This window comes from Patiria miniata, unplaced genomic scaffold (assembly GCF_015706575.1).
Source record: "Patiria miniata isolate m_02_andy unplaced genomic scaffold, ASM1570657v1 HiC_scaffold_7, whole genome shotgun sequence".
In the NCBI taxonomy this organism is placed as follows: domain Eukaryota; kingdom Metazoa; phylum Echinodermata; class Asteroidea; order Valvatida; family Asterinidae; genus Patiria; species Patiria miniata.
This window is the reverse complement of record NW_024037074.1, coordinates 472,184-487,598: the sequence shown is the minus strand read 5'-3', so window position 1 is coordinate 487,598 and position 15,415 is coordinate 472,184. Positions and strand designations below refer to the sequence as shown.

At 35.9% G+C, this 15,415-nt stretch overlaps 1 pseudogene; it reads right to left on the bottom strand.

The window, feature by feature from the left end:
* Window positions 1-8,994: 8,994 nt before the first annotated feature.
* Window positions 8,995-15,214, bottom strand: LOC119746011 (annotated as a pseudogene).
* Between the last annotated feature and the right edge of the window lie 201 nt (window positions 15,215-15,415).

Sequence of the window (15,415 nt, the reverse complement as noted above, 5' to 3'; positions counted from 1 at the left end):
AAATTGTGAAGTTACACTTAGTCCAATGGTATGGACTGCTGACTTGAAATCTGAAGGTTGTGGGTTCAATTCCAGGGTGGGAATTTTAGATTTTAAAATGTCATTACTTTTTTGGGTAAATTAAATCATTATAGTTAATTTCGTAACCTTTAAAAATGTGAAATTACACTTAGTCCAATGGTATGGACTACTGACTCTAAATCTGAAGGTTGTGGGTTCAAATCCAGGGTGGAAATTTTAGATTTTAAAATTTTATGTCTTTTAGGGTAAATTTAAATGTTATAGTTAATTTCGTAACGACAAAAAAGTGTGAAATTATGCTTAGTCCAATGGTATGGACTGCCGACTCTAAATCTGAAGGTTGCGGGTTCAAATCCAGGTCGGAAATTTTAGATTTTAGATTTATTTATTTTTGGGTAAATTGAAACTTCATAGTTAATATCGAAACATTTAAACATTGTGAAATTACACTTAGTCCAATGGTATGGACTACTGACTTGAAATCTGAAGGTTGTGGGTTCAATTCCAGGGTGGGAATTTAAGATTTTAAAATTTAATTACTTTTTGGGTAAATTAAAACATTATAGTTAATTTGGTAACCTTTTAAAAGTGTGAAATTAGGCTTAGTCCAATGGTATGGACTACCGACTCGAAATCTGAAGGTGTGGGTTCAATCCAGGGGAGAATTTGAGATTTTAAAATTAGGTTCTTTTTGGGTAAATTAAACTTGATAGTTAATTTTGTAACCACTAAAAAGTGTGAAATTATGCTTAGTCCAATGGTACGGACGGCTGACTTGAAATCTGAAGGTTGTGGGTTCAAATCCAGGGGTGGAGTTTTGGTTTTTGAAATTTTATGTCTTTTGGGGTAAATTTAACTTCATAGTTAATTTCGTAACCACTAAAAAGTGTGAAATTATGCTTAGTCCAATGGTATGGACTGCTGACTTGAAATCTGAAGGTTGTGGGTTCAATTCCAGGGTGGGAATTTTAGATTTTAAATTTTATTACTTTTGGGGTAAATTAATCATTATAGTTAATTTCGTAACCTTTAAAAATTGTGAAATTACACTTAGTCCAATGGTATGGACTACTGACTCTAAATCTGAAGGTTGTGGGTTCAAATCCAGGGTGGAAATTTTAGATTTTAAAATGTTATGTCTTTTAGGGTAAATTTAAATTTTATAGTTAATTTCGTAACCAAAAAAAGTGTGAAATTATGCTTAGTCCAATGGTATGGACTGCTGACTCTAAATCTGAAGGTTGCAGGTTCAAATCCAGCTTGGAAATTTTAGATTTTAGATTTTATTTATTTTTGGGTAAATTGAAACTTCGTAGTTAAAATCGTAACATTTAAAAATTGTGAAGTTACACTTAGTCCAATGGTATGGACTGCTGACTTGAAATCTGAAGGTTGTGGGTTCAATTCCAGGGTGGGAATTTTAGATTTTAAATTTTATTACTTTTTTGGGTAAATTAAATCATTATAGTTAATTTCGTAACCTTTAAAAATTGTGAAATTACACTTAGTCCAATGGTATGGACTACTGACTCTGAAGGTTGTGGGTTCAAATCCAGGGTGGAAATTTTAGATTTTAAAATTTTATGTCTTTTTGGGTAAATTTAAACTTCATAGTTAATTTCGTAACCACTAAAAAGTGTGAAATTATGCTTAGTCCAATGGTATGGACTACTGACTCTAAATCTGAAGGTTGTGGGTTCAAATCCAGGGGGGAAAATTTTAGATTTTAAAATTTTATGTCTTTTAGGGTAAATTTAAATTTTATAGTTAATTTCGTAACCACAAAAGTGTGAAATTATGCTTAGTCCAATGTTATGGACTGCCGACTCTAAATCTGAAGGTTGCAGGTTCAAATCCAGGTTGGAAATTTTAGATTTTAGATTTTATTTATTTTGGGTAAATTGAAACTTCATAGTTAATATCGTAACATTTAAAAATTGTGAAATTATGCTTAGTCCAATGGTATGGACTACTGACTCTAAATCTGAAGGTTGTGGGTTCAAATCCAGGGGGGAAATTTTAGATTTTAAAATTTTATGTCTTTTAGGGTAAATTTAAATTTTATAGTTAATTTCGTAACCACAAAAAAGTGTGAAATTACACTTAGTCCAATGGTATGGACTACTGACTCGAAATCTGGAGGTTGTGGGTTGAATTCCAGGGTGGAAATTTTAGATTTTAAAATTTTATTACTTTTTGGGTAAATTAAAACATTATAGTTAATTTCGTAACCTTTAAAAAGTGTGAAATTAGGCTTAGTCCAATGGTATGGACTACCGACTCAAAATCTGAAGGTTGCGGGTTCAATTCCAGGGGGGGAATTTTAGATTTTAAAATTGGTTCTTTTTGGGTAAATTTAAACTTGATAGTTAATTTTGTAACCACTAAAAAGTGTGAAATTATGCTTAGTCCAATGGTACGGACGGCTGACTTGAAATCTGAAGGTTGTGGGTTCAATTCCAGGGTGGGAATTTTAGATTTTAAAATTTATTACTTTTTTGGGTAAATTAAATCATTATAGTTAATTTCGTAACCCTTAAAAATTGTGAAATTACACTTAGTCCAATGGTATGGACTACTGACTCTAAATCTGAAGGTTGTGAGTTCAAATCCAGGGTGGAAATTTTAGATTTTAAAATTTTATGTCTTTTTGGGTAAATTTAAACTTCATAGTTAATTTCGTCACCACTAAAAAGTGTGAAATTATGCTTAGTCCAATGGTATGGACTACTGACTCTAAATCTGAAGGTTGTGGGTTCAAATCCAGGGTGGAAATTTAGATTTAAAAATTTTATTTCTTTTTGGGTAAATTTAAACTTCATAGTTAATTTCGTAACCACAAAAAAGTGTTAAATTATGCTTAGTCCAATGGTATGGACTACTGACTCTAAATCTGCAGGTTGTGGGTTCAAATCCAGGGTGGAAATTTTAGATTTTAAAATTGTATGTCTTTTAGGGTAAATTTAAATGTTATAGTTAATTTCGTAACGACAAAAAAGTGTGAAATTATGCTTAGTCCAATGGTATGGACTGCCGACTCTAAATCTGAAGGTTGCGGGTTCAAATCCAGGTCGGAAATTTTACATTTTAGATTTTATTTATTTTTGGGTAAATTGAAACTTCATAGTTAATATCGTAACATTTAAACATTGTGAAATTATACTTAGTCCAATGGTATGGACTACTGACTTGAAATCTGAAGGTTGTGGGTTCAATTCAAGTGTGGGAATTTTAGATTTTAAAATTTTGTTACTTTTTTGGGTAAATTAAATCATTATAGTTAATTTCGTAACCTTTAACAATTGTGAAATTACACTTAGTCCAATGGTATGGACTACTGACTCTAAATCTGAAGGTTGTGGGTTCAATTCCAGGGGGGAATTTTAGATTTTAAAATTTTATTACTTTTTGGGTAAATTAAATCATTATAGTTAATTTCGTAACCTTTAAAAATTGTGAAATTACACTTAGTCCAATGGTATGGACTACTGACTCTAAATCTGAAGGTTGTGGGTTCAAATCCAGGGTGGAAATTTTAGATTTTAAAATTTTATGTCTTTTTGGGTAAATTTAAACTTCATAGTTAATTTCGTCACCACTAAAAAGTGTGAAATTACGCTTAGTCCAATGGTATGGACTACTGACTCTAAATCTGAAGGTTGTGGGTTCAAATCCAGGGTGGAAATTTTAGATTTTAAAATTTTATTTCTTTTTGGGTAAATTTAAACTTCATAGTTAATTTCGTAACCACAAAAAAGTGTTAAATTATGCTTAGTCCAATGGTATGGACTACTGACTCTAAATCTGAAGGTTGTGGGTTCAAATCCAGGGTGGAAATTTTAGATTTTAAAATTTTATGTCTTTTAGGGTAAATTTAAATGTTATAGTTAATTTCGTAACCACAAAAAAGTGTGAAATTATGCTTAGTCCAATGGTATGGACTGCTGACTCTAAATCTGAAGGTTGCGGGTTCAAATCCAGGTCGGAAATTCTAGATTTTAGATTTTATTTATTTTTGGGTAAATTGAAACTTCATAGTTAATATTGTAACATTTAAACATTGTGAAATTACACTTAGTCCAATGGTATGGACTACTGACTTGAAATCTGAAGGTTGTGGGTTCAATTCACGGGTGGGAATTTTAGATTTTAAAATTTGTTACTTTTTTGGGTAAATTAAATCATTATAGTTAATTTTGTAACCTTTAACAATTGTGAAATTACACTTAGTCCAATGGTATGGACTACTGACTCTAAATCTGAAGGTTGTGGGTTCAATTCCAGGGGGCGAATTTTAGATTTTAAAATTTGGTTCTTTTTGGGTAAATTTAAACTTGATAGTTAATTTTGTAACCACTAAAAAGTGTGAAATTATGCTTAGTCCAATGGTACGGACGGCTGACTTGAAATCTGAAGGTTGTGGGTTCAAATCCAGGGGTGGAGTTTTGGTTTTTGAAATTTTATGTCTTTTTGGGTAAATTTAAACTTCATAGTTAATTTCGTAACCACAAAAAAGTGTGAAATTACACTTAGTCCAATGGTATGGACTACTGACTCTAAATCTGAAGGTTGTGGGTTCAAATCCAGGGTGGAAATTTTAGTTTTAAAAATGTTATGTCTTTTTGGGTAAATTTAAACTTCATAGTTAATTTCGTAACCACAAAAAAGTGTGAAATTATGCTTAGTCCAATGGTATGGACTACTGACTCTAAATCTGAAGGTTGTGGGTTCAAATCCAGGGTGGAAATTTTAGATTTTAAAATGTTATGTCTTTTAGGGTAAATTTAAACTTCATAGTTAATTTCGTAACCACTAATAAGTGTGAAATTATGCTTAGTCCAATGGTATGGACTACTGACTCTAAATCTGAAGGTTGCGGGTTCAAATCCAGGTTGGAAATTTTAGATTTTAGATTTTATTTATTTTTTGGTAAATTGAAACTTCATAGTTAATTTCGTAACATTTAAAAATTGTGAAATTACACTTAGTCCAATGGTATGGACTATTGACTCTAAATCTGAAGGTTGTGGGTTCAAATCCAGGGTGGAAATTTTAGATTTTAAAATTTTATATCTTTTTGGGTAAATTTAAACTTCATAGTTAATTTCGTAACCACTAATAAGTGTGAAATTATGCTTAGTCCAATGGTATGGACTGCTGACTCGAAATCTGAAGGTTGTGGGTTCAATTCCAGGGTGGAAATTTTAGATTTTAAAATTTTATTACTTTTTTGGGTAAATTAAAACAATATAGTTAATTTCGTAACCTTTAAAAATTGTGAAATTACACTTAGTCCAATGGTATGGACTACTGACTCTAAATCTGAAGGTTGTGGGTTCAATTCCAGGGTGGGAATTTTAGATTTTAAAATTTTATTACTTTTTTGGGTAAATTAAAACATGATAGTTAATTTCGTAACCTTTAAAAAAGTGTGAAATTAGGCTTAGTCCAATGGTATGGACTACTGACTCTAAATCTGAAGGTTGCGGGTTCAATTCCAGGGGGGGAATTTTAGATTTTAAAATTTAGTTCTTTGGGGTAAATTAAACTTGATAGTTAATTTTGTAACCACTAAAAAGTGTGAAATTATGCTTAGTCCAATGGGACGGACGGCTGACTTGAAATCTGAAGGTTGTGGGTTCAAATCCAGGGTGGGAGTTTTGGTTTTGAAATTTATGTCTTTTGGGGTAAATTTAACTTCATAGTTAATTTCGTAACATTTAAACATTGTGAAATTACACTTAGTCCAATGGTATGGACTACTGACTTGAAATCTGAAGGTTGTGGGTTCAATTCCAGGGTGGGAATTTTAGATTTTAAAATTTTATTACTTTTTGGGGTAAGTTAAAACATTATAATTAATTTCGTAACCTTTAAAAATTGTGAAATTACACTTAGTCCAATGGTATGGACTACTGACTCTGAATCTGAAGGTTGTCGGTTCAAATCCAGGGTGGGAATTTTAGATTTTAAAATTTTCTGTCTTTTTGGGTAAATTTAAATTTTATAGTTAATTTCGTAACCACAAAAAGTGTGAAATTATGCTTAGTCCAATGGTATGGACTGCTGACTCTAAATCTGAAGGTTGCGAGTTCAAATCCAGGTTGGAAATTTTAGATTTTATTTATTTTTGGGTAAATTGAAACTTCATAGTTAATTTTGTAACATTTAAAAATTGTGAAATTACACTTAGTCCAATGGTATGGACTACTGACTCGAAATCTGAAGGTTGTGGGTTCAATTCCAGGGTGGAAATTTTAGATTTTAAAATTTATTACTTTTTTTGGTAAATTAAAACATTATAGTTAATTTCGTAACCTTTAAAAATTGTGAAATTACACTTAGTCCAATGGTATGGATTACTGACCCGAAATCTGAAGGTTGTGGGTTCAATTCCAGGGTGGGAATTTTAGATTTTAAAATTGTATTACTTTTTTGGGTAAATTAAAACATTATAGTTAATTTCGTAACCTTTAAAAAGTGTGAAATTAGGCTTAGTCCAATGGAATGGACTACTGACTCGAAATCTGAAGGTTGTGGGTTCAATTCCAGGGTGGGAATTTTACATTTTATAATTTAGTTCTTTTTGGGTAAATTTAAACTTGATAGTTAATTTTGTAACCACTAAAAAGTGTGAAATTATGCTTAGTCCAATGGTACGGACGGCTGACTTGAAATCTGAAGGTTGTGGGTTCAAATCCAGGGGTGGAGTTTTGGTTTTTGAAATTTTATGTCTTTTGGGGTAAATTTAACTTCATAGTTAATTTCGTAACCACTAAAAAGTGTGAAATTATGCTTAGTCCAATGGTATGGACTGCTGACTTGAAATCTGAAGGTTGTGGGTTCAATTCCAGGGTGGGAATTTTAGATTTTAAAATTTTATTACTTTTTTGGGTAAATTAAATCATTATAGTTAATTTCGTAACCTTTAAAAATTGTGAAATTACACTTAGTCCAATGGTATAGACTACTGACTCTAAATCTGAAGGTTGTGGGTTCAAATCCAGGGTGGAAATTTTAGATTTTAAATTTTATGTCTTTTTGGGTAAATTTAAACTTCATAGTTAATTTCGTAACCACTAAAAAGTGTGAAATTATGCTTAGTCGAATGGTATGGACTGCCGACTCTAAATCTGAAGGTTGCGGGTTCAAATCCAGGTTGGAAATTTTAGATTTTAGATTTTTTATATTTTTGGGTAAATTGAAACTTCATAGTTAATTTCGTAACATTTAAAAATTGTGAAATTACACTTAGTCCAATGGGATGGACTTCTGACTCGAAATCTGAAGGTTGTGGGTTCAATTCCAGGGTGGGAATTTTAGATTTTAAAATTTTGTTACTTTTTGGGTAAATTAAAACATTATAGTTAATTTCGTAACCCTTTACAAGTGTGACATTAGGCTTAGTCCAATGGTATGGACTATCGACTCGAAATCTGAAGGTTGCGGGTTCAATTCCAGGGGGGGGGAATTTTAGATTGTAAAATTTATTTCTTTTTGGGTAAATTTAAACATTATAGTTAATTTCGTAACCACTAAAAAGTGTGAAATTATGCTAAGTCCAATGGTATGGACTACTGACTCTAAATCTGAAGGTTGTGGGTTCAAATCCAGGGTGGGAATTTTAGATTTTAAAATTTTATTACTTTTTGGGTAAATTAAAACATTATAGTTAATTTCGTAACCCTTAACAAGTGTGAAATTATGCTTAGTCCAATGGTATGGACTACCGACTCTAAATCTGAAGGTTGCGGGTTCAATTCCAGGGGGGGAATTTTAGATTTTAAAATTTTATTTCTTTTTGGGTAAATTTAAACTTGATAGTTAATTTCGTAACCACTAAAAAGTATGAAATTATGCTAAGTCCAATGGTATGGATTGCTGACTCGAAATCTGAAGGTTGTGGGTTCAAATCCAGGGTGGGAATTTTAGATTTTAAAATTTTATTACTTTTTGGGTAAATTAAAACATTATAGTTAATTTCGTAACCTTTAAAAAGTGTAAAATTATGCTTAGTCCAATGGTACGGACTGCTGACTCAAAATCTGAAGGTTGTGGGTTCAAATCCAGGGTGGAAATTTTAGATTTTCAAATTTTATTACTTTTTGGGTAAATTAAAACTTCATAGTTAATTTCGTAACCTGTAAAAAGTGTGAAATTATGCTAAGTCCAATGGTATGGACTGCTGACTCGAAATCTGAAGGTTGTGGGTTCAAATCTAGGAAGGGAATTAAAGATTTTAAAATTTTATTTCTTTTTGGGTAAATTGAAACTTTATAGTTAATTTTTTAACCAATAAAAACAGTGGAATTATGCTAAGTACAATGGTACGGACTGCTGACTTTAAATTTTAAGGTTGTGGGTTCAAATCCAGGGTGGAAATTTTAGATTTTAAAATTTTATTTCTTTTGGGTAAATTGAAACTTGATAGTTAATTCCGTAACCACTAAAAAGCATGAAATTATGCTTAGTGCAGTGGTTCAGACTGCTGACTCTAAATCGAAAGGTTGCAGGTTCATTCCCACGCTGGGAATTTTAGATTTCAAAATTTTACTACTTTTTAGGTCAATTGAAACTCTACAGTTAATTTTGTAACCACAAAATAGTGTGAAGTTGTGCTTAATCAAGTAATACGGACTGATGACCCTAAATCTGAACTTCTGAAGGTTGCTGGTTCAAGTCGCACAGTTGGAGTTTTAGATTTTAAAATTTTATTAATTTTGAGGTCAATTGAAATTTATATTTTTTTCAAGTTTGAAACCAGTCCACACTTCTAGTCTAGCAAAAGCCAAAAAGTAAAAAAGCAATTACTTTTAGCTTGAAGCAAATAGTGAAAGCATTTGCTCTCATTTTTATTCATGCAAATAAAAGTTATGCTTAAAAATATGTAGTAAAAAAAAAGCAAATGCTAATTTTTATACATACGACCAAATGTTTCAATGTTAATCATAATTGCATCGTTTATGTTTCAGTTATAGATTTGAGGACCTACATGGATCTGTTTGGGCCTACAACGACGCCCATTCACTGAGCGGATTCGGGATTGCCCATCGAGAACTCGAAAAGATAGGAGAGACCAAGGCCAGTTGCTTTGGTAAAATTTTTCATTCAGGTAAGACAAACTTCCATGAAGACTCAACTCATTAGTTCAAGTCCCCCCCCCCAACTAAGCCCTAAGACAACACTGAGTGTACACTGTTTACAAAATATGTCCGGTTTTATTTAGTTAAGTGGCTTTCAGGCTGTTAGTTCTCCCACATTTTAATGGTGGTCCCTCATTTGGCATGCTGTTGGAAAGAACCAATTTTCAACTTTTGTTCTTGTGAAAATCCTGTTGCGTGACATCACAGCCTGTGTTGTGATGTGAATGAGTTCTACCTGATTGATAAACGTGACCCGACTCAGAGGTGGCATGTCTTGGTGACAGTCCCTCGCTTGTCAGTTGGTACAGAATGTCATTTGGTGACAAGTGAACGTCCTTATCCAAAGTCAAGGAGTCATGTCCCACAGTATCTCCGGGGTTATCCACGATGTTGCCGAGCGGCTCCGAATCCTCCTCAGACGTTATCGTCATGACGACTGTCTGCTCCATGTTCCCAAGGGTGCCCTCCGAGGACGACATCATGGCCATGTGTGAGATGTCCTGTGATTGGTCAGCCAGGTCTGGTACCAAGACTGTAGATTCAGCTGCAGATTCCTCGGGGGCTGATTTGGATAATGCGCAGGCCTGAGTGTACAGTCGTAGCTGTGCTAGATGGTGGTGCAGCAGCTGGGTGTGCTCCTCAGACATGTGTTGCAGTAACTCTTGCAAAATGGACTGGTTCTAGCTGTCGTTGGTTAGATGTTTCAAACTGGACCTGTGAATCATGGACAGCTGCTGCTTGAGTGACATGTTTGTGTTGGACAAATACTCAACCTGGAGGGCAAGACGGATGGGCAGAGAAATTATTTGTTTACAGATGGAATTTTAATAGACCAATCCATTAGGCTCTGCCCCATGATGTGTAACCAATCACAACCATGACAGCGCACACCAAAGTCTGACATTTATGCACTTCATGATGTGTGCAGTTGGAGCATGAATGCTTAAGAAGGCACATGTGTTGTTACCCAGTTATTTAGTGCAACTAGAGTTTGAGTGAAACCACGAATCCTCTACACAAGGATAAACGACACATCTGAGCTTGTGTACAAAATGTGTGCAACGGTTTGTCTGCATTTATCATAAGCAGCGTCAGCGCATAAAACAACGTAGAACGTGTAGAAAATGTAGAGCAATGACAACAACAGTGCACACCATGATAGCCCACAGCCATGACAGCTGGCATCCTAACAGAAATCTGACCACTGAAAGAACGCAGTAGCATTAGTGTGCCTGCATTAGTTCTGATCAAGGTATGTCCCCCCTCCCACTTTTGAGAAGCGATTGACGCCCTTGGTACCTGTTGCATGCAGGGAACAAGATCCAAACTCATTCTTAGACCAAGACCAGATGGAATGCCCACTCACCTTTGTACGAAGCCTTTCTATAGTGCCTTTCATTCTGTGCTCTGTCTGGGCCCACGTGGTCCGCTCCTCCTCAAGAGTCTTCTCCAGACTTTCCTTCTCCTGCAGCAGCAGCGACAAGTTGTGCTCTGTGTAGCAAGTCTCGTCCTCCAAATCCTCTTTGCTTCCTTTGTCTGGTATCTCAATAAGGACAACTGTTTACGAGAGGGAAAGGTTGAGTAATTATCCTGGATAATGATTCCTGTAATAATGAAAGTCGGTCATCAAAAGGTCACTCCAGGTGTGGGCTACACAAAGAGGGGAAATGATGGGAGGAGTTTATGGAGTAGAAAGGTCGACATATATGTTGCGCTTGAATGGGACAGATGATATGTAGCGGTAAAAACAGGATACAGGCAAGAAAGTCCAAAGTGATGCAGTGTGTCAAGAACATGTAATTCCTTGTAACTGGGTGCAAGCAATCACTCACTTTTTCAAACCATATTCCTAACATTAGGTGGGCAAGGTGAAGGACAAATGCCAATATTTCATTAATTGTTGAAGTCAGCTCTCAAAATGTACTGCCACCCTGACTTATTAGATTTTTTTTTTCCTGAATCCTCCAAAATTCAATCAACTTAAATAACGCCAATGGCACACCCTTTGCACCTTGTAATTTCAATTTGTAAAATCCACTGTCAATATTGGCCCTCATCCACCCCAACCCCCTAAAAAAATGCTGAACTTTTGGTTGTTGTTTTATTTATTTTATTGACCAAACATGTGCAGGAGTGAAGACAACTGTATTAAACATGCTGTTGTCTACCCATTCCCTTCTTCCATATGGATTCACGATATATCAATTGAAAACAAAGTGGGGGGGGGGGGGGGGGGGGGGGGGAAGAGTTCTTCCTTGCATCAAATGCCTGCCCCTTGGCTTTTTGGTCAGCTTCTTCTAATTATCCTTCACTGCTGGTGGCATTATCCACCTTAACCTCTGCGTAGATGCTGAAGGATTCTTGGAGGGTCAGGGTTAATATTCTTACCATCTTACCTTCCCCATTGGCAGTGCTCTGGCTCGGATCATTGATGCAGGCATACTGGTACTCGATTTGTGGCTGCTGCCCATCAGTCTGCTCATAGCCCCGGGGATGATGTGTCTGTCTCCGATGGCTGCTGTGACTGGGGGACTATGAGGTGTGTTACCAGGCTGGCACTGTTGGGTGCTGGGTCAGTGTATGTGGTGAAGATCTAGTTGACATACTGGGTAAAATGGTGAAGTGAAGTGGTTGAGGATGATAAAATGAGACAAAACCTGCAGGGTTGCAAAAGATTCAATTTACACCGCAAATGTACAAGGAAAAATTAAAGTTCAAACTTAATTATTTTAAAAGACCCTAAGTGTTGGCATTTGATAAAATCCACCAAAATCCTTGTAAACCACCATACCTGCTCACAAGGTACATCAATTTCAACTGATTAAATTTATTTCATTGTTTCAAAGGGGACCATTACATTACAGCAACGGCATACTCAGTTGTCTTGAAACAGCACTGAAACTGCGAAGGTTAAAAAAATAAGTGCATTTTCAAACAGTTTGAGCCAAAAAGGTGTCTCTAATCATTCACAAAAGAATAGATACTTGAGTCAAATGTTTGATTGTAAAATTTATTTCAGAGAGTCTTTAAAGCTATAAATAAGTCCAATGAGCTCCGGAATTCAAGCATCAGGAATTTACAACATTTTCTGAGTGAACCATGGTAGTTTACCCACCTGTGCCAATGTTTAATAGCTTATCACTGTTGATGCAGTTTAAAGGGAATAAAAGTATGCATGGAAGGTCTTAATCACTCTGTATAAAACCGCTTGGAGTCGAAGGCGATGGTATTTATCAGGACCCAGACTCCAAGCGGTCTTAAACTTAAATACCGACCAAGCACATATTTATTCCCATTCATAAATACCTATTCGGTCAAAAAAATCCAAACCTTTTGGTAAAAAAACCTGATTTTGCTCAACAAGTTCACTTCATGTTTTTTTAACACCCCTCTATAGCTAAATAATGGAGTGTCCAGCTCGCGAGTAAGATGTTAACATCTCCTTTTTTGGAGATAGGCACACGCGTCGCACATACTGCGCGATGTCATGCAAAACGCACCTGGGGCGTTGCGTTGTGAATTTTAGGACTATGAAATACTGACTCACTGGTAGCATTGCGCATGCCTACGTGAGGACCAATAAAATGGAAAGAGGCACTGGATTTCATAGGAGCCAAAATTTGAAGTGAGACTGGAAAAGAGTTGAAGACCAGCCAGCCATGTCTTTATCATCCGTTTAAGACCAGCCACATAGCAGCTTCTCGACCAATAGGAATGGATAAACTGCCATAGGTATTTATGAATTGTGGTTTACATGTATTGTACGTGCAGTCTGATGTGCCCACTGGGATAAAATGAAGTACATGATTGTAAAATTGACCATGACATACTGTACCCGAGTAATAACTATCTGTATTGTGGTCTCTGGATTACGGAAGTGTTGCTGGTAGTGTTTCATAGCCTTGTCCCTCCTGCTGAACCCATTGTGACAGTGGTAGCAGTGCGAGTGGGCACCCTTGAAGTATTTCTGCTCGTGAATGATGCCGTGGACGATGCAGGATCTACATCACTGCAATATTTTAAGACCTGGGGAGGGATACAGTAGAGGATTGGTTTGGCAATTTTGACAAAAGCTGACAGCTATATGCACTTTGACAAAACATGAACTGTGGATCTTTTTATATGGTTCTCTTGCTGTAACAGGCACAAGTAAGCTATTGACCTGAGTTAGGACTCTTGTTCAGGCAGGCATTTGGGCATGGCCTGTGACAATTGAGTTCATCGAACACTGATATCTGCTAAGAATAACCAGCCCAGGTATCTGTCAATTTCATAAAACTCCCACAAATGCCACTACCTTGTCCTGCTGTCCACTACCTTCAACTTATCTTAATTCAACTCACAAACCTTTTCACAAACACGGACCACAAGTCATCTTGTAGCATGACTCATGAACAGAAAGTGAAAACATTGTCCTTAACCTAAAACTTATTTCTTGGGATCCAGTTACAAGTATGCAAGCACTTGGTCTTGTTCCCAAATGCAAACTCACCCCCAAAGTTGATGCCTTTATCCACGTGCTTGACCCTGTAGTGCGCCTCGAGGAGAATCTCATCAGTGAAGAGACTGTCCTGGGAGCAGAATGGACAGTGCAGATGCGGAGCCTTCATCAAGGAGTGGCTACACTCCCTGTCTGTGCATTGTATGGGTGTCCAGTCTGCCTCAGCGCCTTTCATTTGCACTGATTGATGCGCCTACAGTTGCAAAAAAAAATGAGACAACCGTCAAGTTTACATGTATGATGTAAAAAAAAAAATGTAAATGTATGAAACGGTAACACCAATTAAATCTTCACAGAAGTTTTCAAAGTGGAGAGGGGGAAACAAATTAGGCCAAATAAAAAAACAAAAACATGTCTAGCGTCCCCGCCTGCTTCCTTTATGGAGGCTGCCTTCTTAGGTTTTTTTTTTTTAAACCATTTTTTTAAAAAAGTTTTCAATAGTGACATTAGTTTGGCCTCTTACATTGTATCTGTTGCATCATGGAGCTATAAACACATTTCAATAAAAAGCTGGTATGTAATTTGCTGAGTCCAATGGCGGCCATTTAAAAAAAAAAATGGCAGCCATCTTGATGAAAAATAGCCCGGTCGGGCGACCATTGGGGAGGAAAAAAAAAAGAAGGGTCTCCCGCTTCCTTTTTTTTCAAAAAGCAGGACCCTAAGCATATTCTTTTTGGAAAGATTCCCACATCTGGCCATCACTTGTCATCCTGTGCACAATGAGACTGGTCTGAAAATTTCTAAGTGTTTTCTCAGTAAATACCCCAATAAATTCCCTGCTAAATTTGACATACTTTCTGATGGCTGATAGGTCGCTGAAGGAAAACATTATTGATGGCCAGATATGGGAATCTTTCCAAAAAAGTCCTACTACTAGCAGTGGCACTAGCCATAGGGGTAATCCTTACTTTTAGAACACCTCTATTTTTTACGAGTTCTGTTCAAAACTGAATTTTGCAGATGTCTGTCCAGTACCAAAGTGACTTTTGCAGGCTAAAGCAGTCTTTAGAAGTCAAGAAGGTGTCATTGCCCATTGTTCAGATGTGCCAAGAAGTATCAGAATGTCAATTTTGAGTGTCATTTAGTCAACTGTTTTGGTGAGTCTTTCCCTTCCTATATAGGAACGGGGTCCTAAAAGTAAGGATTACCGCCATGGGGATAGCGAGCAGCAGCCATTCAATATTGTGAAGTGTCCGGAAACTGGGCGATTTTAGCTGGAGTTACCCAGCCCTGAGTTTTATCATTGGGCCTAGATGACAACCCAATGATAAAACTCAGGGCTGGGTAACTCCAGCTAGGTAACTCCAGCTAGGGCGATTTCACATTTTGCTTTTTGTTTAAAAAAAGTCATACGAAGAGCAAGAGGTGTCCAACTTAAAAATATAAATAATTTTCCAGAATATCTTGGGTACCTACCACATGAATAGCCATATTCAACAACTCCTTTGCCTTGAATAATCACATAAATAAATTCTAGGGGGAAATGTCAAGGGGAAAAACTAACGTTCAGTGTAAACAGCGCCCTCCAGGAAAAAAAGAAAAATGTGGGTTTTAAAAGGGTTTTCCAAAATTCGATTTATTCCCATGCGGCTTGTTCTATTAAACCAATTTGAAGGAGAATAATTATGTAATTTCCACACAGCTACTCAGAAAGCGTGGGGTGTCAAATAAGAAGAGACAAATAGGTATTATTGGGCTTCCGTTACGGGAGACGCAGGCATCTCGTTAAAAAAAGAAGGATGCCAGTTCA